Genomic DNA, 27,698 nt, shown 5'->3' on the forward strand with positions numbered 1-27,698 from the left:
GTGAGTTAGGATAGCGCCACTGCACTCCAGCCTCGGTGACAGAGCGAGACCTTCGCTCAACAATAACAAAGAACCTAGCCAAGGGACTGTGGCTGGAGGGCTGGGCCCTTTCTCTCTCAGATCTACCTCATGGTCTGGGCTCAACTTCTTTAGAAAAAGAGCTTGGTGGTGGTAGATTGTGAAGACAATTAATTTCACTCTTCAGCTGCTTCTCCAAGCCCACAGTACTCCTTTCATTCCACTTGGACTTGGCCATCTGTCTGGCCGCCTGCCTGCCTGCCTCTCAGGACAGCAACCCCAAGCCATCCATCCCTTTCACTATCCCTATTCACTGTTCTAGACAGAGAAGACTCTGGAGGAGTGGGTGGTCGGTGTGTTCAGTCCACAACCAACGCTCTTCTAAGAGGTGCCCTCTAGTCTTTCCCCTCGGGGTGCAGACGGCAAGCAGCTCTGGAAAGGGTCAGGGGTCCTCAAATGGAGACCAAAGGGAGCCACGCGGGCAGCTGTCGAGAGCCATCCAGCGCATGCCGGGCACACCGAGTGGGACTTGGCTTCCTCCCCAAACTAGGGGCCCTCTAAATACTGGAGCAAGGTGGCTGGGGTCTCTTTTCCGTCAAGAGAGACTGAACTCCGTATCTGCTCCGCGGCCCGCCTCCCCGTACACACACCCCAGAGTCGGGAGAGCCTCCGCACGACCCAGAGGAGAGACCGGAAGACAAAGGATGAACGAGTGGGGAGCGGGTGGTCTGGGGGAAAGGAGAACGAAAATACCAGCTGCGCTTGCAACATCCAAGGAAGGAAGCGGCAGCGGGGAAGGGGAGAAGATGGGAAGGGGATGCTGAGTGTGAGTGGGGGCGGGACACGGTGATGGGAGGGAGACTGGGCCGGGAATGCGGGTGGCGAGGGGAGCGACGAGACCTGCAGTTCCAGCGGCCGGGCAGCCAATCGATTGGTCTCCCCTAGGAAGGAGCGAAGGGAGGGTGTCCCAGAGAGAAAGCGCCGCGCGGCCTCGGCTGCTCCCGGCCCGGGACACCCAAACGGACCAAAGAGGAGCCGGAGTGGAGCTCGCAGCGGATCCCGCAGCCTGCGTCCGCTGCGCACTTACCCGCGCGCCCGCTGCTGGGTCTGCGGCAGCCGCGCCCCCTGCGCTGGCGGAGTCGGAGGAGCCTGCGCTGGGCCGGCCAGGGGCGGGCGCTGGGGAAGGGCGGAGGGAGGAATCGCCGGCCGGGACCTTTGCTCCGTCCGGGCGCCCCAGAGCCGCGGGACTGGCCGCCGGAGGCTGCGGGAGGGGCGCGCCCGGCGGAGGCGGGAGGAGAGGAACGTGGGGCGGGGGCTGCAGCGGCGGCGGGCCCGGGCCAGACCTCCCAGAAGCCCAGGAGAGAGCCGCTTCCCCTCCTTCGTGTGACTCCCTAGGAGCCGGGTTGCTGACGGCCCAGGGCTCGGCCAGAGTCCCCGCGCACTTTTCGGGACTCACCCGGGAGATGTCAGGGCCTCTCCGGAAGAGTGGGCTGCGCCTGCCTTCCGCGGCCGCCTCGCCTCTTCGCTGCGCGGGACCGTGGGGTTTGAGAGCGGCGCCTGCTCGCGGGGCCAGACCCGCCACTCACAGTGGAGTGTGGACTGACACCGTGGCTTCACGGTTCAACCAGGAAAGTCCAAGGCCTGTCCAGCCTGTGAGAGCCCCTAATGCCCGTGCCTGGAGTAGTATCTGGGTGTGTGGTGCGACTGCACCCACACTTAGGCCTGCCGCTAAAAAGTGATTCATTCATGTAAACTCCACTCTAAACTCCTTGAGGGCAAAACCAAGCGCTCTCACACACGGGGTGCTCAATGAATATTGAACGAGGGAATCTAAGCATAGCTGGTGCTCAAACATTGCTTTCTGACGGATTGACTTAAATATTAGATCGTTTGCAACATTAGGACCAGGTGAAACCGATTAACCATTACTTAAGTTGTTACGATGAGGCAGAGCCAAAATCTCCCGGGCATGTGCAAGAGGGAAAGCTTTCTAATTGTGAACACCACGTGCCCCGCATAAGGCTGCATTGGCATCATCTGGGACTGGTTAGAAATGCCAAAAACGCCTGACCCGCCCCCAGGTCCAGAAGACAGATGTGAGCTTTGCCTCCTGTCTCCTTGCCAGTTGACTGGCAATGGAGGTTTTTCTTTTCTCAAAAGCCTGTGCAACAGTATTGGTTTCTGTGTGCCTCAAGTAACGAGCCCATTGCTCAGTAACATTTTTAGTCAGTATATCATCTTCACTGCAATGCTGTCTACTAAGCTGAGAGCAAGGAGTAAGAGAAAATGAAATCTCTGCCCTGCGAGAGCTCACACAGAGTATGGAGTTGTGTGGCTGTCTTCAAGGCTGGTCGGGGAGGGCAGGTAGAGAAGCCCAGCAGCACTTTCCCTTGGACCCCCCTATGCTTTAAACATATCTCTAGATTGTAGTTATCCGGCTCACTGTAAAGCCTTTCCTGACTATCCAAATTAAAAGTTCTGCCCACCCACCCATGGGAACACCTCCTAGTTCCTCTGCTTTGTTTTTCTGCTTTGCACTCATCACCATCTGATAGACTGTGTGCCTCCTACTTATTTCATGTATTATCCTTTCCTGTAAAACGACAGCAGCATGAGGGCAGCTGGTCTGTTTTGTTCCCTCTGCCCAGCACCTAGTTTAGGATTTGACACATGGTAGCTATCCAGTAAATAATTGTTGAGTTAAGAAATGAATCCTTTTGTTTGTTTCTCCACCTAGATTGTGGGACTGTACACATCCTTGCAGTACCCAGCACAAAATAGGTACACAATCAGTGGTTGTTGGATGAAGGAGTGGTTCAAAATGGTCCATGGTGGTGGGCCCCTGATTTGCTAATGTGATGAGATGTTGGACCAAAGAAAGAATCCCAGCCCTGTTAAGAGACTTTTCATCTATGCTATTGGTTCTCTTCATCATAAAATTATATGGTGATGACTCTGGCTTGTTGTCAGAGATTATTGCGTTCCCACCTAGGGTACTGACCTTAAGAATATCCTCATAAACAGTATACTCATCAGGTTCCCACCCCAAAAAGCCCCAGTCCTCTATCTAAATAGTTACCACTTGTAATTCAGAGTGGGTGAACTTTTTGATGCAACAGTTACAAAGTGGCTTCAAATTCTGTCGCTTTTTTTTTTTTTTTTTTTTTTGTCCTGCCCAGTCTTTTAATTAAATGCCCGAGGAAGACAGTAATAATATCAGCTGCTATTATTTATGTAGCACTTTCTGTCTACTGTCATCAAGCATGCTTCTGAGTACATGACATGCAATGATTGACTCATTTAATCCTTACAACTATTTGAGGGTTTCAAGTTACAAATGAGGGAATTGAGGCACAAACTGGAATGCTCACACAGCTGGGAAGAGACAGAGCCACGATTTTAACGCAGGTTGTTCAGCACCATCTGAGTTTTAACCCACCACGGGGTACAGACTCTCCAGAACAGAAAATAGGAAGTGCAATAGGGGTCCCCCCACCCAAGCAGTGTAGGAGCATGGTCTGTGTTAGGAGAGGAGGATGACTTGTGTTCAAGATCTCACCTGACCCCAGTCTGCTGCTCTCCCTGTCCAGTGGTGGAGGGATGAAAAGGTTCTGGCACAACCATAACTTAAAAAAAAAAAAAAAGTTGTGCTTATTATTATTGTTAGAGTATTTGAAGATTTCAGATGAACATATGCAACATGGAAACTTTTAGCCCAATTGGAAAAAAGTAAATAAAAAGAAAACATGGAACTCCAATCTTCTTATTCCATATAGATACATTCCCTTTGAGGAAATGGAGGGATATGGAAAGAAAATCTCACAGGAGATCAATTGGAGTGGTCATAATGATGATAGTAAGCATCTGCTTTCAAAAAGATTCATTATATAAACTATGTTTCAACTTACAGAGCTTCTGAAACACATCTGTTGGGTGTTGTGTATTTCCTACCCCATGCCTAGATTCTTGCTGAGGAAACAATATGGAAAGGGCAGCAAAAGTCAGTAAAACTCACTACCGGGATTTATTTCATAAATGAACACGCTAATAAACCAGCTCTGCATGGCTGCCATAATTGCTTCCTAGTTCTTTGAGAACCACGTTTGGAGACCTGGACTTTTTCAGATGAATAACCTCTGCAAAGGAGAAAAACACAGACTTTGGATCCATCAGATTTGGGTGGAATCCAGCCTACCACTTACCAGCTGAGTGACTGTAGGCAAATTGTATAACTTCCCATTTAAAAATTACTTATAACATTGTCATGAGATTATATAAAGTACTCAGCCCATAGTAGCACTCAATAAAAATTAGTTTCCTTTCCTTTATTAATTACTTTTCAGCTAAAGTTGCCTTTAAATTAAGCCTACATTTTTCACATATGCATAATTTTGCCTTTTACCATATTGCTTGCTTCCCAGAGGAACATAGCTACTAACATAAATTAAAATAAAATTTGGCATACATTGATATATATTTTAACACTGATTTCATTTACCTCCCTAAATCCCAAAAGTGCTTTTTAAACTGGAGACTGTATTGCCAATGCATATTACTAATTACTGCTTTAAAATAAAAAGCTTTATAGAGGGTTAAATATGGTCCAGAATTAAATCTGTTTCTCTTGGTGTCCCAACCTTTTCTTATTCAATTGCAAGGCACAGATACAGACAGGAGAAGAATTGAAATTATTTGGCAGCTAGCAAATGACCAACCAATATTGTCAAATTGAAAGTCTTAATGCAAATATTATTGGACAAACAAGGAAATGTGAAATAATTTGCTGTACCAATTATCAACTGCTGTATAACAAACTACCCCAAAACTTAGTGGCTTGAAACAACCACCACTTTATTATAGCTCACAATTTTGTAGTTTACGGCTTTGAGCAGGGCTCAGCTGAGTGACTCTTCTGTTCCATGTGCACTAACAGGGGTCACTCAGTGGAATTTAGCTGGTGAAGGTGAATGGTCTGGTTTGGAGAGTCTTGGATAACTTCACCCATGTCTTTGCCCATTCAGGATGCTGTAATGCTGTAAGAAAATACCATAGACTGAGTGACTTATAAACAACAAACCTTTATTTCTAACAGTTCTGGAGGCTGAGATGTCCAAGATGAAGGCATCAGCAGATTCGATGTCTGGTGAGATCCTACTTCCTAGTTCACAGATAGTGACTTCTTGATGTGTCCTCACCTGGTGGAAGGAAAGAACAAACAAAACAAGCTCCCTGGGTCTCTTATAAGGGCACTAATCCCATTGATGAGGGCTCCACCTCATGACTTAATCACATCCCAAAGGCCCCACCTCCTGATACTATCACATTGGTGATTAAGTTTCAACATGTGGCTTTGGGGAAACACAAACATTCAGACCATAGCATCTCACATCTAGTGCACTGGCAGGGATGCCTTGGGGGTGGGACTGAACTTGAGGGTTATCAACTAGAGCCCTACATTTGGCCTCTTCATTGCAGTGGTTTTTGGGAAGTCAGACTTCTTATAGCGGAGGCTCAGAGCTCCAAAAGCGAGTGTTCAAGAACAAGAAACAAGTCAGAAGCTACAAGTCTTGTGACTTAGTCTCTAAACACCCAGAACATAACTTACAAACAAGCCCAGATTCAAAGATAGGGGTGGTATATTCTACCCCTCACTCGGAGAAACAGCAAAGAATTTCCAGACATCTTCTATCTGCTGCACTTGTTTTCATGAAAGAAAGTGGCATTACAGGATAGGCGCTGTGGCTTCTGTCTGTATTCCCAACACTTTGAGAGGCTGAGGTGGGTGGATCACTTGAGCCCAGGAGTTAGAGAGCAGCCTGGCCAACATGGTGAAACCCCATCTGTACTAAAAATACAAAAAAGCAGCCGGTGTGGTGGTGCATACCTGTAGTCCCAGCTACTCGGGAGGCTGATGCAGGAGAATCACCTGAGCCCGGGAAGTTGAGGCTGCAGTGAGCCGTGATAGTGCCACTGTACCCCAGCCTGGGTGACAGAAACTGTGTGTCAAAAAAAAAAAAAAAAAAGCCATAAAAGAAAGTGGCATTACATAAACAAAGTTAGTAAAAACTTCTATATTGTTTACCCATTGTTCATGGAGAAACATACATTATTATCAGCATTAAGGAAATTTGTGATGAAGACCAGTAGTCAGCCACCAGATGTCCAATTTACAGAAATATTCAAAGTAATATAATCCAGAGATATACAAACTTTTTTCATCTCATTATCATTATTTTTAAATATTGTCCAGCATCCAAGAGAGCTTTACCCAGTGTAGAGAAGTAAAGTCCATACACCCAACATCTTTTTAATGTAACAAATATTTATTAGTGACCTACTATGTGCTGGATGCTATATTAGGTATGAGGATATAAGGTGACCAAGGAGAATGTGCTTCATGCCCTCCAGGTCTGTGGGCTTTGTAGTATAGCAGGAAAGGCAGATAGATAAACAATAAGGATAGAGGATGAGAAGTACAATGATCAACTGTCCTTTTTAGGGTAAGCTAACTGCTAAAATGAACCCCAAAATTATAATTGCTCAAATACAATAGTAGCTTATTTCCTACTTGGTAAACAATGTAACTAAGGTACTTCTAGGTTTTGGGTGGGGTAGGTGGGGCGGAAGAACCACAGTCCTCATTCCTTCAGGAACCAGGCTGGGGGAGGCTTAGCTCCAGGTTGCTGAGGTTGCCGTGAACATGGGCACCTCCAGCAGGTAGATATGGAAAGATCCTGGAGACTCCCTCATGGGAGATTTTTATGGGAGCGGCACTTTTGGGTACAGGATGCATTCCAACACTCCCAGTGGATGCCTGAAATGGAGGATGGCACCAAACCTGGCCAGGATCAACTGGAACACATTTCTGCTCATGTCTTCCAACCACAAACTCAATGCCTTTTTCATCTTAAGTAAGCACTTATCACACATGGTGGCCATAACATTTGCAGTTTGAGGTGAGATAGCAAAACTAGCACAAATTTCTTTTCCCTTCTTTAGCTTCACAGAGAGATTTGTTCTTGAAATAGATCTTAGCAACTTCGGCATACAATTTTTTTCTTTCCATATTGAGAACTTTCACTTTTTCACTTAAAGGAAGTACTTTACAGCTTCTCTTTGGAATATCCCAATTGGCCGCATCATTACTATTGCACAGAGGGGCCATTACTAGATAAAATAAGGGTGATTGAACTCAAGCACAGCAATGTCATGACAGCCAGTCTGATAACCTAGACGGCTACAAAGTGACCAGCAGGCAGGAGTGTCGACATGCTGGACAAGGGATGATTTGTGTCACTGGAGAGGACAGGGCAAGACAGCATGAGATTTCATCATACTACTCAGAATGGCACAAATTTAAAACTTATGAATTATTTATTTCTGGAAATTTCCATGTAATATTTTTGGATGGAGATTGATCATGGGTAACTGACACCACAAAAAGAGAGACTGCAGATAAAGGGAGCCTACTGTACCTTCCTTTGGCCAGAAATCAGTCACAGAGTCTCTCCTAATTTCAAGACAGGCTGGAAAATGTAGTCTTTGTGCTCCGGAAAAAAAGGAACTGGGTTTCGAGAGCAGTGGCAGATTCAGCTTTGAACAAAATGATTTTAGAGGGCAAATAGGTGATGGCCAAGCCCGGAGCTTTTTATATAGAATCCCAACTAGGGGAAACCAGACGGCTGAACTGATTTAGTTTAAACAACATATTTTTGGATTGTATAATATATTCTATTTTTTAAAATGAGCCTTTCTTAATCCTACACCTGATTCCAAGAGTCATCTAAGAATACACGGAGAGACTGGCGATAGAGTGGGTGAAGGTGACGTTTTCATCCATAACAATTTATTAGTGATACAACTTCTTAGCTGAGTTATAATTGGAGGGGGAGTATGGGAATTGTATACACATTTGTTGTTTGGTAAGGTCCTTAAAAAGGCTAATTGCAATGGAAAAAGCAATTTGGCAAGGAAAATTATCCTGGCATCTGACTCAATCATGACTGATTGCTAAAAGCACCAGTGTAATAAATGTGTTGTTCTGAATGATGGAAAAGAAAACAGCTCTGGAAGTAGAGCTTCTGTCACCTTAAGCACCTGTGATATCATGAAAGCTTTGGTTTCAAACTGTTGGTAGAAATGGATTTTTTTATCTAATACTATACGTTGAAACCTTCAAGCTTCTTTTTTTCTTTCCCAAAAAACTGTACCTGTCATTTCTCTCTGAGGCTCCATTTCTGTAAGGAATCTAGACATCCAGTGGGAATGGGCACACAGGGACTTCAGAAATCAAGTCGGCTTGCTTTCTGCAAGGAAATCCATCTTCTTTTGCTAACTTTCTTATATGAAAAAGCAATTTAAAGAAATCACCACCACCCCAAACCAAGCAAATCCCAGTGTCAGTGTGGGCAGCCGACTAAGACATGGCTGTTTGATGATTCTGGAGTTGGTGCAAATGCTACATTTGAGTTCCATCTCTGCCTCCTACTTGCTGTCACCACTTTTCCAAGCCTCTGTTTCCTTATCTGGAAAGTGGGAATAATCACGCCTAGCTCACTGAGCTACTGTGATTAGGTATACCAGCAGACACTTGATAAATGGTAGGTATCATTATTAGTTTCTGACTCCCTGGAATTCCATTCCATTTTACACATATTGGTGAGTGCCTAGTGTGTACCTGAATACATCTGGATTCCTGCCTTTAAGAAGCTTACAACCACTAGAGGAGTGACGTGATGAAAAAGCTTTAAAAGGTCCCAGCAATTCTGACTTGGGAGAGGGAATTTTGGGAAAACGTACAATGGAAAGACCAACCTTTGATTAGGGCCTTACAGAGAAGGCTGAGCAAGCATGCTTCAAAGTTCCCCAAATCCATTTCTCACCTCTCCTTCCTCACCAAAAAGCCTGGCCCTGGGTAACACTGGACCTCCTCTCTAGGAATGATTAGCCTTACATCCCAGAATTAGAAATAGATTGGAGGTATAAATAGCCCCTAGAGGAGTCACAGTGCGATAAAGAATACCATTAAGTTATAAATGTCGATGCAGATCCTTTCTTGTTGAAAATACACAAAACGTTTACAAAAATAAGATTAATATGAAATTATTCTACAGCCTTGCTATTTTTAGCTTAGTTAGAACAATGGGCACTGTTAAATTGTTTAGCCTAAAGCTCCCTCCTTAGTATTTCAAGTTCAGCCTAAAGGTTGCTCTGAGTATAGTGAACTGTAACCTCACTGGATGTGTTAGGTTACAATTCAGCCAATCACAGGGCCAACTGCTCAACCCAGTGTTGAAATAAGGTGGATGCGGAGCTGAGCCCAAACCAGCTGTTTCTGAACCTCACTCCCCTTTTCTGTATGTCACTTATCTTTTTCTGTCCCTCAGTGTTATCCAGACACGTGGCAGCCCCAGAGTTGCTCCTAACCTGCTCTGGTTCTGGGAGCTGCCTGAGGCAAGAATCATTCTTTGCTCAATTAAACTCTGTTAAAGTTCATTTATCTAAAGTTTTTCTTTTAATAGCACCAAGTTAGATATCTATAATACGCACATTTTGGATTGCTTATTTTTGTCCAGCATGATCCTTTATATATATCATTTCATTGGATCTTTGTACAACTCTATAAATTATTACTGTCCCTATTTTACAGATGGAAAAAAACTGAATCCTAGAGAGGCAGCCTATAAACCTGGCACGATATATATGAGGATTTGAACTCAGATCTGAGTTCCACACTCTAACTTTTGACTACTGCCTAATGGGTAAATCTGGGGAAGATGTCAAACATTTAAACATAAACGTCAAAGTCCATATTTTTACCTTTAGGTAAATTAATATTCATTCACTGAAAACAGATTATTTCTTCTGTTCTTAAATGTTCTCCAGGTTAGTGACTCCTAAAACAACTGCTGTAGTTCAGTCTAGTGATTTCTATGGCCATGATATTGAATTACATTGTGTGTGTGTGCGTGTGCGTGTGTATGTTTGCATATTTGCACAATCAACCTATACTCATTCATTTTGTTTTTAATAAAATCCAGATCCTGCACAACACTTTATTTATTTATTTATTTATTATACTTTAAGTTCTGGGGTACATGTGCAGATGTGCAGGTTACATAGGTATACATGTGTCATGGTGGTTTGCTGCACCCATCAACCCATCATCTACATTAGGTATTTCTCCCAATGCTGTCTCTCCCCTAGAATCCCAGACCCTGACAGGCCTCAGTGTGTGATGTTCCCCTCCCTGTGTCCATGTGTTCTCACTGTTCAACTCCCACCTCTGAGTGAGAACATGCAGTGTTTGGTTTTCTGTTCCTGTGTTAGTTTGCTGAGAATGATGGTTTCCAGCTTCATCCATGTCCCTGCAAAGGACATGAACACATCCTTTTTTATGGCTGCTTAGTATTCCATGGTGTATATGTGCCACATTTTCTTTATCCAGTCTATCATTGATGGGCATTTGGGTTGGTTCCAAGCCTTTGCTATTGTGAACAGTGCCACAGTAAACATACGTGTGCATGTGTCTTTATAGTAGAATGATTTATAATCCTTTGGGTATACACCCAGTAATGGGATTGCTGGGTCAAATGGTATTTCTAGTTCTAGATCCTTGAGGAATTGCTACACTGTCTTCCACAAAGGTTGAACTAACTTACACTCCCACCAACAGTGTAAAAGCGTTCCTGTTTTTCCACATCCTCTCCAGCATCTGTTGTTTCCTTTTTAATGATCACCATTCTAACTGGTGTGAAATGTTATTTTTAACATTTAAAAAATTATTATGGGCTGGGCACAGTGGCTCACACCTGTAATCCCAGCACTTTGGGAGGCCAAGGCGGGTGGATCACCTGAGGTCACGAGTTCAAGACCAGCCTGACCAATATCGTGAAACCGCGTCTCTACTAAAAATACAAAAATTAGCCAGGCGTGCTGGTGGGCACCTGTAATCCTAGCTACTCAGGAGGCTGAGGCAGAAGAATAGCTTCAACCTAGGAGGCAGAGGTTTCAGTGAGCTGAGATTGCGCCACTGCACTCTGGCCTGGGTGACAAAGTTAGACCCCATCTAAAAAAAAAAATTATGATGAAATATTTGTCTCATATAAAGGTATATAAGAATAACATAATGAACACATGTACCCACTACCCAGTTAAAAAATAAAACTATACAGAATGTACAGAAGTTTCTGTATATTCATGTCCAGTCTCATTATCCTCCCTCTCCCTCCCCCATCACTGCAAGAGGAAACCTCTATCTAGAATGTTTACATTATTTTTATGAATTCTAGGGGTCTGTGTTTCTAAAAAAGTGAGAAGAGTTGGGTAGTATGACTTTGGTTGGATTTTCAAAGGAAAATGGAGTTGTAGAACTGTTTTTTTGTTTCTACTAAAGTTTTTGTCATTTCTTACAAACTTGTTATAAATCACAGTTGTTGTAGGGCTAAGAAATCTGGGATAAAGTTAAATTAAAAATTTTGTATTATCCAAAATATCTGCAAAAAACATAAAGACATTTTCCTAGATCATAGTTTAGAGGCCAATTTCCCCTTTTATATCTTCTCTAATAATTCTCCATTATTAGAAAGTGCAGAAAAAATGCTTTTGATGGCTCTCGGGCATGTTTGTGTAATACTTTATTAAGTGCCATCTGCCTTTGCTTTATTAATGTTTTATTAAGAGTCACCTGGTTGTTGCTACTGATCATATAGACTCTGCAATGAATCAGTTCTCGCCCATTAATAAATTATCAAGTTTCATCATTAGCAAAAGAAATTAAACTGAGCAGAACAAAGAGCAGAGGGGCAGGACACCCATGTCCCAAGGCTGCCCCCATCTGGTTTTGTGGTCAGCACAGTTCCTCTACTTCTCTGATCCCCTGTGTTTCATCTGAAAATTAAAGATTAAACCCGGCCTCTGAGGTTACTCAAACTTTAAAATTTGGAGTAAAAAACTCAACTGCAGTGCTGTGGACCAAAAACTCTGGTGTGCAGGGGAGGGGATACTGCTTAGGACGACTGAGAAACACCTGCTGGGCTGTGCCTGGAGCTAATAGAAGAACGGTAAGGTTTAGCATACAGAGAGAGGGAACAACATAAGGGGAGCCAGGTGAAACGCCATGGAAGGTGTAGGGGAGGGAAGGGAACTGAGATTGTAAAGATCAGGTGAGACCAGACTGGGGAGGGCCCTGCATGTCAACGGGGAGGTGTCATTTAGAACTTTTATCTACACCATTTTCTCCCTTCTTGCCCTAAGCTCTCTTTAGTCCTTGGGACCCATTCAAATGGGCCTAGCCAGATGGATTGGTATCTTCAGTAAGTTAAGTGTTATCCTTAAAGCAGAGCTTCCCAAGTGGTACAGCACACAAGTGATAAGTGGAACTAGAGATTGAGGTGTCGACCCTTGAAACATGAGCCTCTGGCTGGTTGCTGAATGAATGCTTTTATTTTCTATGTGTGCCATGCTATGACAAAGATTGGGAGCACCACCTTAAAGCAATCTGGTTCACCAAATTAATTTGCTTATGAAATGGCTTTCATCAGCAGTTCCAGCAGAAATGGCATTTATATTACATTGTATTATACTGTTTTATTCTGTCATACTGTGGTATGTTAGTTAAGTGAATGAGTGAAGATAAAGAGAGAAAATTCACTCAACACATTCACTGAGCCCCTGGTATGTGCTTGGCACTGTCCTAGGCACTGGAGATACAGCCGGGAACAACAGACACAAACAGACTTAAGTGACTGCTGTCATAAAGCTCGTTCTCTAATGGGCAAAAAATATACTTCTTGTTCCTGGTACAACCTGAAAGGGACCTAGAAGTCATCACTCAATCCTAACAAGTTAAAAAGCTGGACAGACTCAGTCAACAACTCTTCTTAGAATTGTCAGAGAAATGAGATCACAAGAAAAACCACTGTCTTAGAGACACAGACACAGATTCATTCAGAGACTCACAACTTACCAAAGCAGAAACCATAGGAACCATTGCTTGAGTGGAAACCCTGAACTGTAACTGATGAACTGCTGGAAGCTCAGAGTGGACAAATCTGAGAGTTAGAAACTCTCCACACTTCTGTGAGTTTTACCTCCAGGAGCTCTAACCAGGTTCTCACAGGGAATATCAGAAAAAAACTCCCTTCATTCTTGCAGCGGGAGGCGGGGAACGTAGCCATTTTGAAACATGCCAGAGCATTCTGTTCTTAATGAGGCCTGTGTTCAAGAGAAACTGCTTCACCAAAGCCTAAACTATTGGGGTTTTATCAGAGCCTAACTCAACACCAGTCCCCTCTAGCGATTCTGCCCCACATAAGGGGTGGAGGGAACTGAGTTTCACAGCCCAGGATATAGGCTCACTAAAGACTGATTAACAGGACTACAGAACGCCTCCCCCAGCCCTATACCTCACCACCACATCACTAAAAGCTTATTTTCCACAGTTCCTCTTTCTCAGTACATCATGTTCAGCTTTCAACAAAAAAATTACCAGGCGTGCTGAAAAGGAAAAAACAAAACAAAACAAAAACACACACACACAATTTGAAAAGACAAAGCAAGCATCAGCACCAGACACAGATACGGCAGGGATGTTGAAATTATCAGCCCAGGAATTTAAAATTCACTATAATTAATACGGGAAAAGTAGACAACATGCAAGAACAGATGGGTAATTTTGGCATAATAAAATAGATTTGGTCTACGTCCCTAGTTCCTGGCACAGAACTCCTAAAACTCTTGGAACTCCTGCATGATAAGTTTGTTTTTGGTGTTTAATCACATGGCTCTTGGCTAAGGGTCCATAGATGACTTCAGAATGGGACTTGTCCCAGAAAGACCAAACCGTGTGATTAGAGGGTTGGAACTTTCAGCCCTACACCCGAGCCCCAGGGAGGGAGAAGGGGCTGGAGACCGAATTCAATCATCAATGGCTGATGACTTAATCAACCATGCCTACATCATTGAACCTGCATAAACATTCCTAAATGATGAGGTTCACAGAGCTTCCACATCGGTGAACACATTGAGGTACTGGGTGTGCCTGGAGAGGGCAGGGAAGTCTCATCTTCCTCCCTCCACCCATATCTTGCCCTTTGCATCTCTTTGGACTGGTCCTGAGTTGTATCCTTTAAGGTAAACTGGTAATAGTAAGCATAGACCTTTCCTGAGTTCTGTGAGTCATTCTAGAGAATTATTGAACTTGAGGAGAAAGTCGTGAGAATCCCCACATTTGCAGCCCAGTTACACAGAAGTGTGGGTTCCTTGGAAACCTGATACTTGCAACTTGTAAAACTCAGCTCTTCACCTGTGGGGTCTATGCTAACTCTGGGAGTTGATGTCAGAATGGGATTGGATTGTTGGACGCCCAGCTGGTGTCAGAGAATTGCAGAATCAGAGAACTGGTTGGTGCCAGAAAACACCCCAGAAGGAACCTGAGAGTAATATAAGCAGAGAGATGAGAATTCTGTGAAAGAACCAAAAAATGCGAGAGATCAAAAACACTGTAACAGAAATAAAGAATGACTTTGATGGGCTCATTTGTAGACTGGACACTGCTGAGAAAAGAAGAAATCCTCTGAGCTTGAGTATATATCAATAGAAACTTCAAAACCAAAAAGCAGAAAGAAATAAGGCTGTAAAAAAAAAAAAAAAAAAAAAAGAACTGAATATTCCCAAACTGGGACAGCTGCAAAAGGTGTAACATTAGTGTAATGGAAATATAAGAAGAGAGAGAACCAGGAGCAATATTTAGAGCAACAATGACAGAATTTCCCCAAATTAACATCAGACAGCAAACCACAGACCCAGGAACCTCAGAGAACACCAAGCAGGATAAATAATAAAAAACTAAAGCTAGGCGTATCGTATTGAAACTTCAGAAAGCCAAAGATAAAACCTCTTGAAAAAATCAAATACAAGGCATGTCAGGTAACTGTAAATGCTAAAAGGAACAAAATAAAGAAAAGGCCAAAGAGTTACAGGGGGCAACTTTTGGAATTTTTGATACAGTGGCCAAGGAAAGAGTCCCTGGAAAGGAAACCTTTCAGTTAGATTATTATGAGCTCTTGAATTTGTGGTGGACACATTAATGTTTTTGTTTGTTTTTCTTTTTTTGAGACGGAGTCTGGCTCTGTCGCCCAGGCTGGAGTACAGTGGCTCGATCTCGGTTCACTGCAAGCTCTACCTCCCGGGTTCATGCTGTTCTCCTGCCTCAGCCTCTCCAGCAGCCCGGACTACAGGTGCCCGCCACCTCACCCGGCTAATTTTTTTTTTTTTTTTTGGTATTGTTAGTAGAGACGGGGTTTCACCGTATTAGCCAGCATGGTCTCGATCTCCTGACCTTGTGATCCTCCCACCTCAGCCTCCCAAAGTACTGGGATTACAGGCGTGAGCCACTGCGCCCAGCCATGTTTTTGTTTATTTAGAGTCTGAAATAGGTCCTTTGGTGCAGTAGGAGTGTAACCAGGCTTGCATCCTAGCTCTGCCACTTACTGGCTGTGTGACCTTGAGCAAGTTGCCTGAGTTTTGGGGCCTCTATTCTACTTCTACAGATTGTACCCCTAGTTGGTATTTATAGGTTACAAAAGGGTACCCCAGAGAGCTTGGAAAAGAGTGTCAAGACTGTACTGGGAGGGCTTACTTGGATGTTCCACACTCACTTGATGTGCAAAAGTCCCAGAGGGCTGCAAAACTGCTCCAGTGCCTGCCTGGCTGCAGGAACATTTCTAAAGAAAGGAAAGGCCAAGAGGAAGGGAGGCAAGGGACTCCTAAGAAGAATCTCTAAGTCCTGTCCCAGTCAATCCTGTTCCAGCTCCACTGGACAACCTGAGCGCATCCCTGACGCAAATGGAGGTAGTGGCCTGGCTATTGTCATCCCATTTGAAAAACTTCACCTGATGCAGTCCCCTCGTCTTCAGTTCACGCACAACAGCCCCTTGTTCATGAGGGCTGCCGGCAGACATAGAATGAGCTGGTGACACGAGCTTTGGGTATCCCATGCCTGGGATGGGAATTCTCCCATTGCTCCTAAATACAGAATCCAAGTCCTTGCATCCTCTGGCCTCTGTCCACCTCTCCCTTCACTCTGTGAGAAAGGTGCCTCGCTGGTCCACCCTCAGTTCCTCAGAAGTGCTGAGTGCCTTCCATAGGGGCTGAATCTGCAGGGACTATTTCTGTTCCCAGCTCTTCATGTGGCTGCCTCTTGCTTATCTTCACATCTCGGCTTAAACTTCTCTTTCTCTAGACAGCATTCTTTGACCCACAGGTTTAAGGTCTCATTTACTTATTCTCATAGCTTTCCTCATATAATTTTCTTAATTGTAATTAATGAACTAGTTGTGTGTTTGTTTACTGTCTGTTTTATGTAGGCTCCATAAAGGGTAGAGTGATGCCTGTCTTTGCTCACTGCTGTGTCCTCAGTGTCTCACACAATGTCTAGTACAGAGCCGGCACTCCACAGATAACTGTTGAATGCATCAAGAATGAACAATCAACTGTGGCTGTGGGTTAGAGATAACTCTTGGTTCAGTCATTGGCATGGTACCTGGCATGCATTTGGTGCCTAATAAATGATAGCTGTTGATTTCATGGGCATATTTCTTATCAGATTCTAGTAGTTTCCATCACTAACTTGGTTTTATATCTTTGCAAAGACTGTTGGGATTATAGGAATGGATTTCCATATAGTTCAGTAATATTTCAGAAATCTAGTTGTAGAACTTAGAAAGGTGTTTCTTTCTGACTGGTTCCCTCTTCCTCTGTGTGCTAATACATCTTTTATTTATAAAAGAGGCTGTTCAATGAGACTTGATCTTAACAGACTTTAATTGCTATGGACTTGGCAATTACAGCCAACGAGACACCCAATAGCATTCAAGGACCTATGGGGTTGGGGTGAGGTAGATGTAGTAGTTACTGATTATAGACAATGGGAATTGCATTGTTGTAGAATACCATGCTCTTAACCCAAGGTGGGTGATGCAAGCCAAAACTCAACAACAGGTAAACTTGTTCTTCTCACCTCCATCCCTGAAAAGTCTGTCTTTAGTCTCCTGGAAACTTGTCAGTGACAATAAAAAAATTTTTTTTCCATCTTCTTTTCTTTACAAACTCAATTCCATTAGGCACTTTAAGCCCTTGTATGTAAACCAATTCAGTATTTACTCTTACATGGCTGTTTAAATCATTTGGGCTCTAATTCCGTTTTACGATTTAGACATCTCATGTTATATACATCATCATCTGAAACACATTGAGAAACATTACTTCATAGCTTAGGATAAAGTGCTATTATTAATCTTTTACATTTTAGTGCAAATCATAAATCCAAATATTTGTAGCCTTCATTTTAATATGGTTTATGACTAATTCATTTTAATTGTATTCCTATTTGATGGCAATTCATATTCTTTCATCTACCAATTTGTTATCGGTTCTTATTTTTGTATGTTTTATGGAGACTCAGCTTCAGATACATTATGCAGATCTAACGAATTTTTAAGGCTAATTAACAGACACCGTCATGTTGTAACTTGTCAGTATAGCTCCCCCTCTCCCCCACCTTTCTAAGAGCCTGTGTCTTCTAAAATAGTGATGCTATGGCCTCTTAGGTTTTGTCAAGTGAGGGAGCTTAAATAAATCTATGAACACATCCCCTGAAAGAATTCTCTCTAGAATCTGGTGCTCTCCTTCTTAGTGTAACTCCACTCGTCTGCTATGGAAAGCTCTTGACCCCTCCTTCCTGAGGTTACCAGAAAGCTCAAATGCTGCGACCACATCTTTCCTAGTTCCCAGCACAACCACATCCTTGCTTTTCCACAATTTCCAATTTCTTTTAAATTTTCCTGTGTTTACATAGAGGTGTGTCTCTTCGATGCACAAATGTCTTTTGAAGGTATGTGAAATCTAGACTGTACAAAAAATTATCCTGCTTCCTTTAGGAGGAGAAAATGCTGTCTTTCTAAGAGACTCCTGTATCAGTACAGTCTGAGTGATGAGGGACTCCCAGGCCCTGCTCATCCTCCAACTCCTTTCTAACTCCATCATGGTTGCTCCAAAGAAGTCATCTCTTTCCAAGTCATTTCCTGTTGGTGTCACTCATTTGCCCCTTAACATAAACAGTATCATATTCACTTTATTGGTCTGTCTTCCCTCTCTCCCTCCCTCCCTTCTTCCCTTCCTCCCTTTCTCCCTCCTTTCCTTCCTTCCTGTCCATCTTTTACCTAAAGCCCTCAAAGAAGGCCCACGACCTCCCAAAAGACATCATGCTTTTCCTACAACTTCAATGTTGTGCCCATTTCTGGCTTTAAGATCCTGGGTCTGCAAACTTACTCATGCTTACCAACTCCTTCCTTTTAAAAAAAAATTTTTTTTTAATTATTTATTTATTTATTTGAGATGGAATCTCAATCTGTCACCAAGGCTGGAGTGCAGTGGCACGATATCTGTTCGCTGCAACCTCCGCCTCCCGGGTTCAAGCAATTCTCCTGCCTCAGCTTCCTGAGTAGCTGGGATTACAGGCACATGCCACCATGCCTGGCTAATTTTTGTATTTTTAGTAGAGACGAGGGTTCACCGTGTTGGTCAGGCTGGTCTTGAACTCCTGACCTTGTGATTCACCCACCTCGGCCTTCCAGTGTTGGGATTACAGGCGTGAGCCACCGCACCCGGCCATAACACATTCCTTTCTTTAGAGTTGATCCAGATGTGAAACCCAGCCCCTGTCTTTCATTTACACAAATACTACCCACACAAGGCACTTGTATATGGAGGATGTTTCTGAATGCTAAGGGAAATGGAGTTTGCAAGGAAGCAAAACAAGCAACTAAATAATGCATAGTAGGTGGCCCTGGGATTTTGCCATCTCTGTGGTTTCTTTGTCTTCTGGTGATCCATACATACCTTTGGGGTGTCATATTTCACCCGCAGTGTTTCATCAAATTAAATTTCCCAACAAAAACAGTTCCTTTCCCGAGAGGAAGTCCAATACCAAGTCTTATGGTATATTTTTCTCATGCTGTTACAAAATATTATATGGACACGTTATCTTCTGAACTCTACCGTAAGTCTAGGAAAGCAAAGACCTTCTTTCAGATTTCTTAGTAACTCAGGAAACACAGGAAGGTGATGAATGTTGATCATTTGCTATGTCTAGCACACTGCTAGATAATTTTTCAATATATGTTATTTTATTAATTTCTGTACTATAAAATCAGTGTGTGATATCCATTTAGCTAATTAGGAAGCTAAAGCTCAGAGATGTTAACTCTAAAATTTGCCTACAAATCATATGGTTTGGAATGCAAAATCAACACAAACGTGTGAAGTGACAGGATTTGATGATCCTTCAAGCTTGCGAGGAGCTGCTGGGGACGCCTTGAGGTTGCTGTCCTCCTTCCCTTTTTTTCTGAGAGACCTGCCCTAAGCAGCCTCTCAGAATCTCTGCTAAGGGCCAGCGCAGTGGCTCATGCCTGTAATCCCAGCACTTTGGGAGGTGGGAGGCCGGGGCTGGGCGGATTGCTTGAGGTCAGAAGTTCAAGACCAGCCTGGCTAACATGGTAAAACCCCATCTCTACTAAAAATACAAAAATTCGCTGGGCATGGTGGCAGGCACCTGTAATCCCAGCTACTTGGGAGGCTGAGGTGGGAAAATCACTTGAACCCAGAAGGTGCAAGTTGCAGTGAGCCAAGATCATGCCACTGCACTCCAGCCTGGGCGACAGAGCGAGACTCCATCTCAAAAAAACAAAACAAACAAACAAACAAACAAAAAAAAACGGCCAGGCACAGTGGCTTACGCCTGTAATCCCAACACTTTGGGAGGCTGAGGCAGGCTGATTGCCTGAGGTCAGGAGTTCCAGACCAGCCTGACCAACATGGTGAAACCTCGTCTCTACTAAAAATACAAAAATTGCCGGGTGTGGTGGCAGGCGCCTGTAATCCCAGCTACTCGGAAGGCTGAGGCAGGATAATTGCTTGAACCCAGGAGGCGGAGGTTGCAGTGAGCTGAGACCAGGCCAGTGAGCTAGCCTAGGCAACAAAAGTGAAACTCCATCTCAAAAAAAAAAAAAAAGAAAGAATCTCTGCTAAGAAGGAGTTGTGATACAGAAGAGCTCCTGCGCTCCAGGCCACAGTGGACATGGTGGCGGTACTTCTAAGAAAAGAGAAGTCTTCAAAATGAGAAGATGCAGGGACCTGAGTCAGATTGTGTCTGTCACCAGGCCAGTTCTGGGTTTAACTGTCACTTGTTTTAACTTTTTATTTTGGAAAATCATCAAACCTATACAAAAAGATAGACCAGTATAATAAACTCCCCTGTGTCCACCATCCTGCTCGATAATTATCAACATATGAGCAATCTTGTTTCATCTGTACCCAGCTCCCCATTCCCAACTATTTTATTTTGAAGCAAATCCTAGGTTTTGTCTTATAACCAGGTCTTCGATATGTGATCAGAGTTTGTTTTTATGTCATTTAAAAATTCAATTAAAATTAAATCCTTAATGGATTGCCTTAATTAAAACTTCCTACAGCAGACAGAAGTTCTATTAAGCAAATGAGCCTGGTAATATGAAGATCAAAAGGGCACTCTGTCAGCCTCTTTCTCTTCTTTCTTAGGTCACTATTCCCACCTCCTGCTCTTAAGGTGATTTACTTTCTGAAGCAATTGGATGCAAATTATGTCCTTTCATTTCTTAAAAGACTGGAAATTCATTTATATGTGTGTGTACAGATAGTCATAGAAATGGTGCCAAAAAGTAAAAAACCGTGCACCAAAATATTAAGTGTTTTCTTGGGGTGGTGTGAACCCAGGAAATTTTCATTTTATTCTTTCCTTTGAGCTTATAATTATTAAAAATGTTTCTAGTTCTATAAATAATATGTCATATTCACTGTTTTCTATTTTAATAATTGTTTACATGTTCTCTATTTATAAAAGTAATGAATTACTTTTATGATTAAGAAAATGAACAAAAATGCCCACCATTAAAAATATATGAATTCGAAAGAATCTTGTAGAGAAAATAACACCTTGGCTTCCTTTACACGGGTTGAACTCTTCAGTAAAAATCTAAAATGGGAGAAGTATTTTAATCAACACAATTTGGACACCCTGAAATTGTCCACATAGGCCATTCTCTAGTGTGCTTATGGATCAATCAAAATCTGGCCCCATATATTATCCGAACCAGAGACCACACCCATGGGCTGACCAAGGCTTTTAGGGATGCTTTGGGATGCAAGAAGAGGTGTAGGAAATGAAGTTTTGGAATCGAACCACTGGAAGTTTGGGGTTTGATAGATGGCTCTTAGGGGCAGAAAGGGTATTTGAAAGTAGAGCTCTTCTAGAAAAATGCAGACATACAGAAAGTCACTGGCTCTTTTCAGAGCCGACCCTGCAGGTGATGTCATTGAACAGCAAGCCCACACCTAAGTAAGACTGAGCCTGAATTCCTCTGCCTCCAAGAAGCACCCCTCACCTAACCTCAGATCATTAGCTCAGCTCAAGTGTTCTTCCAGGCTCTGATGTGAGCGTAGTGTCTCATGGTGTGACAAAAGGAGATTAAATCCTAATGTCCTGTAGTTCCAATTTATTTTGCTTTTTAAAAAAAGTTTATGAAAGCCAGGCACAGTGGCACGCACCTGTAGTCCCAGTCCCAGCTACTCAGGAGTCAGAGGCAGGAGGATCGCTTGAGCCCAGGAGTTTGAGGCCAGCCTGAGCAACAGAGAGAGATCCCATCTCCAAAACAAAAGCAAAAACAAAGTTTATGAAACCATACTTCTTCTTCCAATTTTTCTGCTAAGAACATGTATTGTGTGATTTAAAAAAGAAAAACAAATATATTGTACCCTTGAATCCACTCCAGCTTCCCATCTGTTTCCCATAAAGCCTCCCTCTAAAAGGCTGGGAATAGGAACAGAGAGAGAGAGACACAGAGAGAGAGAGAGAGAGAGACAGAGAGAAAATGGTGGGGCAGAGAGAGAGAGAGAGAGAGAGACTGTGCATATGTGTCTGTAGTGGCATTAGAATGGATTATCAAAAGATTTCAAAAAGTCCCTTCTCGCTCAGAAAGGGAATGAGAGATCCAAGCAGAAGGACCAGGTTAGAGCGAGCAATCGGGTCTCAGCCTTCCCGGGGCCTTTGTAACAAAAGGCTGGAACTCAGACATGGAGAGACCAGACACTGGGGCCTAGAAGCCTGGTCAGGGAGCTTCAGACCTCAGCATCAGACCTGAGGCTGAGCAACAACAAAAAAGTAGTCATCAAAGATCTTTAGAACAAATGTATTTTTATTAAGAGACAGGCTAGTGTGAAGTAAACAAAGAAATCACAAATGGAAGACTGTTGCTTTATTTTGTTTTGTTGCACTCTTGCCCCAGTGTGTCCGAGGCTGGGGAGGTCCCTGGTTCACAGGACTTCCAATGCTAGAATCGGGCAAGTCCGGGACAAATTGGTTGTTCCAGGTGTTGGGCCCCAGGGCCCATCGACCTTGCTGGCTGGCGGACGTGCAGGTTCCATCTTGGGGCATGAGACAGCTGCTCCAGCTTCCATCCTTATGCCCATGGGCCAGCCAGCTGGAAAGGGGGGCGAGCACGGAGGGGTGGCCTCTTTCATTTTAAAGGGCTGACACAGAAGCTGCACATACCACTGCAGCTCCTGACTTTCTAGTCAGAATCTAGTTACGTGGCCACTCCTAGCAGGAATCTGGGAAATGCTGTCATTAGCTGGATAACCATGTAGCCAGTCAAAGCTTCTCTATCTATTGTTTTGGATTAAGAAGAAAATAAATTTGGAGGGCATCTAGCAAGCTGCCACAGTACTGAACAGATAAACTTCACAACACCTGCCATACCCCACAACTCCCTCCTAAGTGGTCTCCCTGGATAATTGTCATGCTGGTCCCATGTGACCTCCACCTAAGCCTCAGCTGAGTGGACTGGAGCTCATCCCATGACTCAAGTGCAGCCAGCTTCCAGCAGCTGATGAGACAGCCTGATGCAACAGCCTTAACACACGAGGATGTGACTCTTTCCCCAAACAACTGAAAGGCAGATACGGGACACTGGTTAGTCAGCTGCAGAAGCTGAAAGATATCCAGAAAGAAATTAGGCAGCAGAAGCTGTGAGCAAGTAGAAGCCATGAGGTAGGGCAAAGACGTTCAGGTAAGAAAGTGGTTAGTAATTGCAGAATGGCAAAGGCAGAGGCAGCCAGGCCCTGTGGAGAGGATTAACTTGTCCTTGAGAAGGACAAGATAATCTTATTGATAGAAGTGGGTGGGTTCCTGAATAATCCTCCGGCTTCATAAATGTATTAGAGTCTCTGGAGGCCCAGGAGTATGGCTATTCCTACATTCCTACATCTTAATCTCAGTTCCCAGGATGGGGAAGTGATACATGGTGTGCATGTGTGTGTGTGTCTGTGTGTCTGTGTGTTGTGCCATCAATGGGCTTTCAGCAGGAAAAAAACCAGAAAACCCCACTAAAAATGGCCTAACCAGAAAAGACATACATCTGTCATTTCACGTATCAAGACATGCAGAGGAAGAGCAGTTCTGGGGTGAGTGGATTCGGAGGCTCAGCGACATTGCCAGCGGCCTGGGCTCTTTCCACCATCTCTCACTGCCATCCTCAGTGCCCTGAGGCTCGCCCCTTCTTGGCCTCAGGATGACTGCAGAACAGTCCACACAAACAGCATCCCAAGGCTGGAAAAGAGATGCTTCTCTCTTCAGCCCCTTTCTCAGATTGTGGAAAATATTTTCAAAGCTGCCAGCACATTTCACCCTCATCTCATTGGCCAGAACTGTATCCTGTGCGCATTCCGAAGGCAGCTGCTGGCAGGAGCAGGAATGCTGTCTAGGCTCAGCCTGATAGGGTGCTGGGGCTGGGAAGGGGCTCTGCCCTGCTTCAAGCACAAGGCTGCCCACATCCAAAGAGAATTAAAGTTCTGCTAATAAGTAAGTAAGAAGGGGGATGAATAAATGGCTGAGGCCGTCTCCAGGATCCCCGGCAGGACGTCCGAGAAGTTGGCTGGCCCCTCTGGCAGGCCCCATGCAAAGGCTCCCGCCTTGTGAAATCACAGCCAGGGCCTAGAGTTACATATTAGAAACTTAATTTTGCCATCTGATACACTGATTAAGTTCTGGGGTATTGATACACCCTAGCCAAAGGTCAGCTTATAAACCAGGATATCAGTTTATTGATTTGTAACATAGGATGTGCAAATCTCTCTCCAATGACTAGAAAACTCATGTTTATCATCTGGTACACAGCAGCTGAAAAACCAAATTAATATTCAGGAAGTTTCTTAGATGAGCATAACCAAGAAACATAACATCCAAGCAAAGGATTTCAGCTGTTTTCTGCCCTTCTCTGTTGGTGCCACACATTTTCACACTCCTACCCCTTTGTACATACGCTTCTTGCCTGGATACCTTGTGGCCCTGCTCTGCCTGAAAAATGCCCATTCAGACCAACTCGAATGTCATGTCTTCTGTGAAACCCTCCCTGAAATGGAACTAACTCCTCCCTTTGTTAAGTTTCCATGCGTTGTAAATATTCACGGGTGGTTACACCCTCTCCCAAACCGGTATAATTCTCCCAGAGAGCATGAACTCCGCAAGGGGCAGAGCAGGGTCTTAGTGACCTTTGTCTACCCAGTGGATGGCATACTGCCTCTTCTGGAGCCTAGTAGGATCTAGAAGATTGGTTCTGAGTTTGGTGTGTGTAAGAATCACCCAATTGCCTCAAGAATTTGGTTTAAAAAATCCTATTTCCAGCCCCTACCCTCAGAAGGCCTAACTCACCCAGGACTCTGCATTTTAACATGCACGCAAATGACCTTGACTCAAGGACTTAGGCCCCATTTTGGGAAACATTGGCCTGGTCCATGATGTTTCTTCAGCTCTTGCACACATTGGTCTACTGATGGGGAAATTGTTATGTACCATGAAAAGGGCATCTTTCTCAGATGCACTGAATGGGTAGTGACAAAATCTTCCTCTCTGGTCCCTTTCCAAGGAGATCAACATGACCTCCTGCCCAAGTCAGCGTGACTACAGACAGGCAGGAGAGGTGTACAGCCTAACTCCAGACAGGCATCTAGAAGGTGTGGGTGCTGGAGCTGAGTCTTAAGGGGAAGCAGATGTGGGAGGAGACACTTCTCAGAGAGGAACAGCGTGCACAAAGGCATGGAGATCTGGGCTGAGAGTAGTTCAGTCTAACACAGAAGAGCAGTTCTTCCCCCACGGGGAAGCCGTGAGACGTGCAGCTTACAATACTTACGGCCGGTGAATTTATATTCATGACACAGCACCTCATAAAAGAGTAAAAACCACCTCATTCTCCACTAGGAGCATGATAAGCATTTTACGTATATTATGTACAGCTGAGCACTACACATTTCATATAGTATGTATAGGTTAGGTCTGTGTTTCTCGAACTATTTGATCTTAAGGCACCCTTATGCTTTCAAAAACTATTAAGAACCCCAAAGAGCGTTGTTTATGTGGGTTAAATCTATTGATATTTATCATTTTAGAAAATCAAACAGAAATTTAAAAATATTAATTCATGTAAAATATCAATAATAACATATTACATGTTAATGAAAAAACTCTTTTGGGGGGTAGGGGGTGGGGACAAGGTTTCACTCTGTTGTCCAGGCTGGAGTTCAGTGGCTTGATCATACATAGCTCACTATGGTCTTGAATCCCGGGCTCAAGCAATCCAACCACCTCAGCCTAGCAAGTAGTTGGAACTACAGGTGTGTGCCACCACACCTAGTTATTTTTTGTTTTCTGTAGAAATGACATCTTGCCGTGTTGCCCAGGCTGGTCTGAAACTCCTGGCCTCAAGCAGTCCTCCCACTTTAGCCATCCAAATGGCTGGGGTTACAGAAATGAGCCACTGCACCCAGCCCAAAAACATACTTTTAATGAAATATAGCTAGAGTCACCAAAAAAAAAAAAAAAAAAAAAAAAAAAAAAGAGGGAAGAATAGCTTTGCTTTATATTTTCGCAAATCTAATTGATGTGTAGCTTAAAAGAAGACAGTGGGATTCTCATACTTGCTTCTGCATTAACCTGTTGTGCTCTCACATGTCATGTAGCTTCTGGAAAACTCCACTGTACACTCATGGAGAATGAAAGAGGAAAAGGTAAACAGTGTCTTAATATTTTTTATGAAAACACTTGAGGCTTTGCATACCTCATGCATGGGTCTTGAGATTTCCAAGGCCACACTCTGAGAACTGCTGGCTTAGAGGGTCAGAGCATTCACATCCTGGCTTCATCAAATACAAGATTGTAGCTGTAAGCAAGTTACCTAACCCAGGGCTCAATTTCTTCCAGTATAAAATGGGGACAGTAAGGGAGCCTTAGAACAGTGTCTCACACATTTATGGAGTGAATGCTCCAGAAATGGCAGCAACCAGCGATGCCCACAACTACCCTCGGGGGTTTGCCCCAGTTTAGAACTGAGGACATGGAGGCTCAGAACAGCTGAGCTGAGATTCCAATGCAATTTCTCTCATTCAAAGGCCAAGCTTGTGACTGCAGTATTATACACACATCACGCTGAAGTGTTTAGAGCAGAGAAGGATTATAAGCAGATTGATGATAAGACCTGATTTTAGAAAAATGACTCCGGTGGCAGCTAAGAGTATGAACGGGTGGGAGTTGGGACTGCAGATGGGGGCTCCATTCTAAAAGTTTGACCTGAGGAAGGGGTTCTGGGGCTGAGGAAGAGGAACTTCATAGGTTGGGTGGGCAGGACTTAGTCCCCATGAACCTGGGGATGAGGGAGGGGAGGAGTCTAGAATTACTCCCAGGCTCCTTGTGTGAGCTTATGGGTGGTGGTGACATTTGCTGAGACAGAGAAGAGAGGAATGGGTTGGGCATGGGGAAGATGATTTCATTCTTGGATGTGTTGAGTGTGAGATGCCCCAGGGGATTTCCACAGGCAATGGGAATGTGGATGGTGAGGTCAGGAGAGGTCAGGCGTGGAGAGGCTGCAGCAGACACTGGCGTGCATTCTCTGTGGAGGAAAAGCCACGATTTTGGATAAGCCTGGCCAAGGTGTTTGCTTTTCCGGTGCTCTCATTGCCAAGATTCTATGAGCCTAAGATCCAAAGAGTAGTTTGCCTTTCTTTACTTTGGTTAAATTTCAGGTGTGTGTTTCTTGGAAATGTGACTTTCTTCTATGATGGCTTGAGAGAGGACTTATCCATGGGCGCTGTATTAGTCAGGGTTCTCCAGAGGGACAGCGCTAATAGGATATATGTTATCAGAACTAACAGGCTATATATAAAAGGGAGTTTGTTAAGGAGAATTGACTCACGCGATCACAAGGTGAAGTCCCACGATAGGCCACCTACAAGCTGAGGAGCAAGTAAGCCAGCAGTTGCTCAGAGTCCCAAAGCCTCAAAAGTAGGGAAGCCAGCAGTGCAGGCTTCAGTATGTGGCTGGAGATCTGAGATTCCCTGGCAAACCACTGGTCTAAGTCCAAGAGTCCAAAGGCTGCAGAACCTGGAATCTGAGGTTCAAGAGAAGGAAGCATTCAAGCATCCAGCACAAGAGAAAGATGAAAGTGAAAGACTTAGCAAGCCAGTTGTTCCCACCCTCTTCCCCCTGCTTTTTCTTTTTCTGTCTTTTTCTTTTTCTCAATCGCAGAGTCTCAAGCGAT

At 43.9% G+C, this 27,698-nt stretch overlaps 1 protein-coding gene and 1 long non-coding RNA gene across 5 annotated transcripts in view; both read right to left on the bottom strand.

The window, feature by feature from the left end:
* The window catches only part of GSDME (gasdermin E), a 59,914-nt gene extending 58,135 nt beyond the window's left edge, over window positions 1-1,779 (bottom strand). The window contains exon 1 of one of the 4 annotated variants that reach the window (XM_011731189.3): window positions 1,475-1,779. The gene's annotated coding sequence lies outside the window, so the exon portion shown is untranslated. Of the gene's footprint in view, window positions 1-583; window positions 605-918; window positions 1,053-1,105; window positions 1,249-1,474 lie in introns of those variants that run through there. The other 3 variants (XM_011731187.3, XM_011731188.3, XM_011731190.3) reach the window with 3 other exon arrangements.
* Window positions 1,780-4,852: 3,073 nt separating this feature from the next.
* LOC139362817 (uncharacterized) lies at window positions 4,853-27,668 on the bottom strand. The gene is made up of 2 exons (XR_011622240.1): window positions 27,354-27,668; window positions 4,853-5,051 (listed from the first exon to the last, which is right to left on the bottom strand). It is a non-coding gene; the product is annotated as an uncharacterized lncRNA (long non-coding RNA).
* Between the last annotated feature and the right edge of the window lie 30 nt (window positions 27,669-27,698).

The sequence above is a fragment of the Macaca nemestrina genome, chromosome 4, assembly GCF_043159975.1.
Source record: "Macaca nemestrina isolate mMacNem1 chromosome 4, mMacNem.hap1, whole genome shotgun sequence".
NCBI classification, from domain to species: Eukaryota; Metazoa; Chordata; class Mammalia; order Primates; family Cercopithecidae; genus Macaca; species Macaca nemestrina.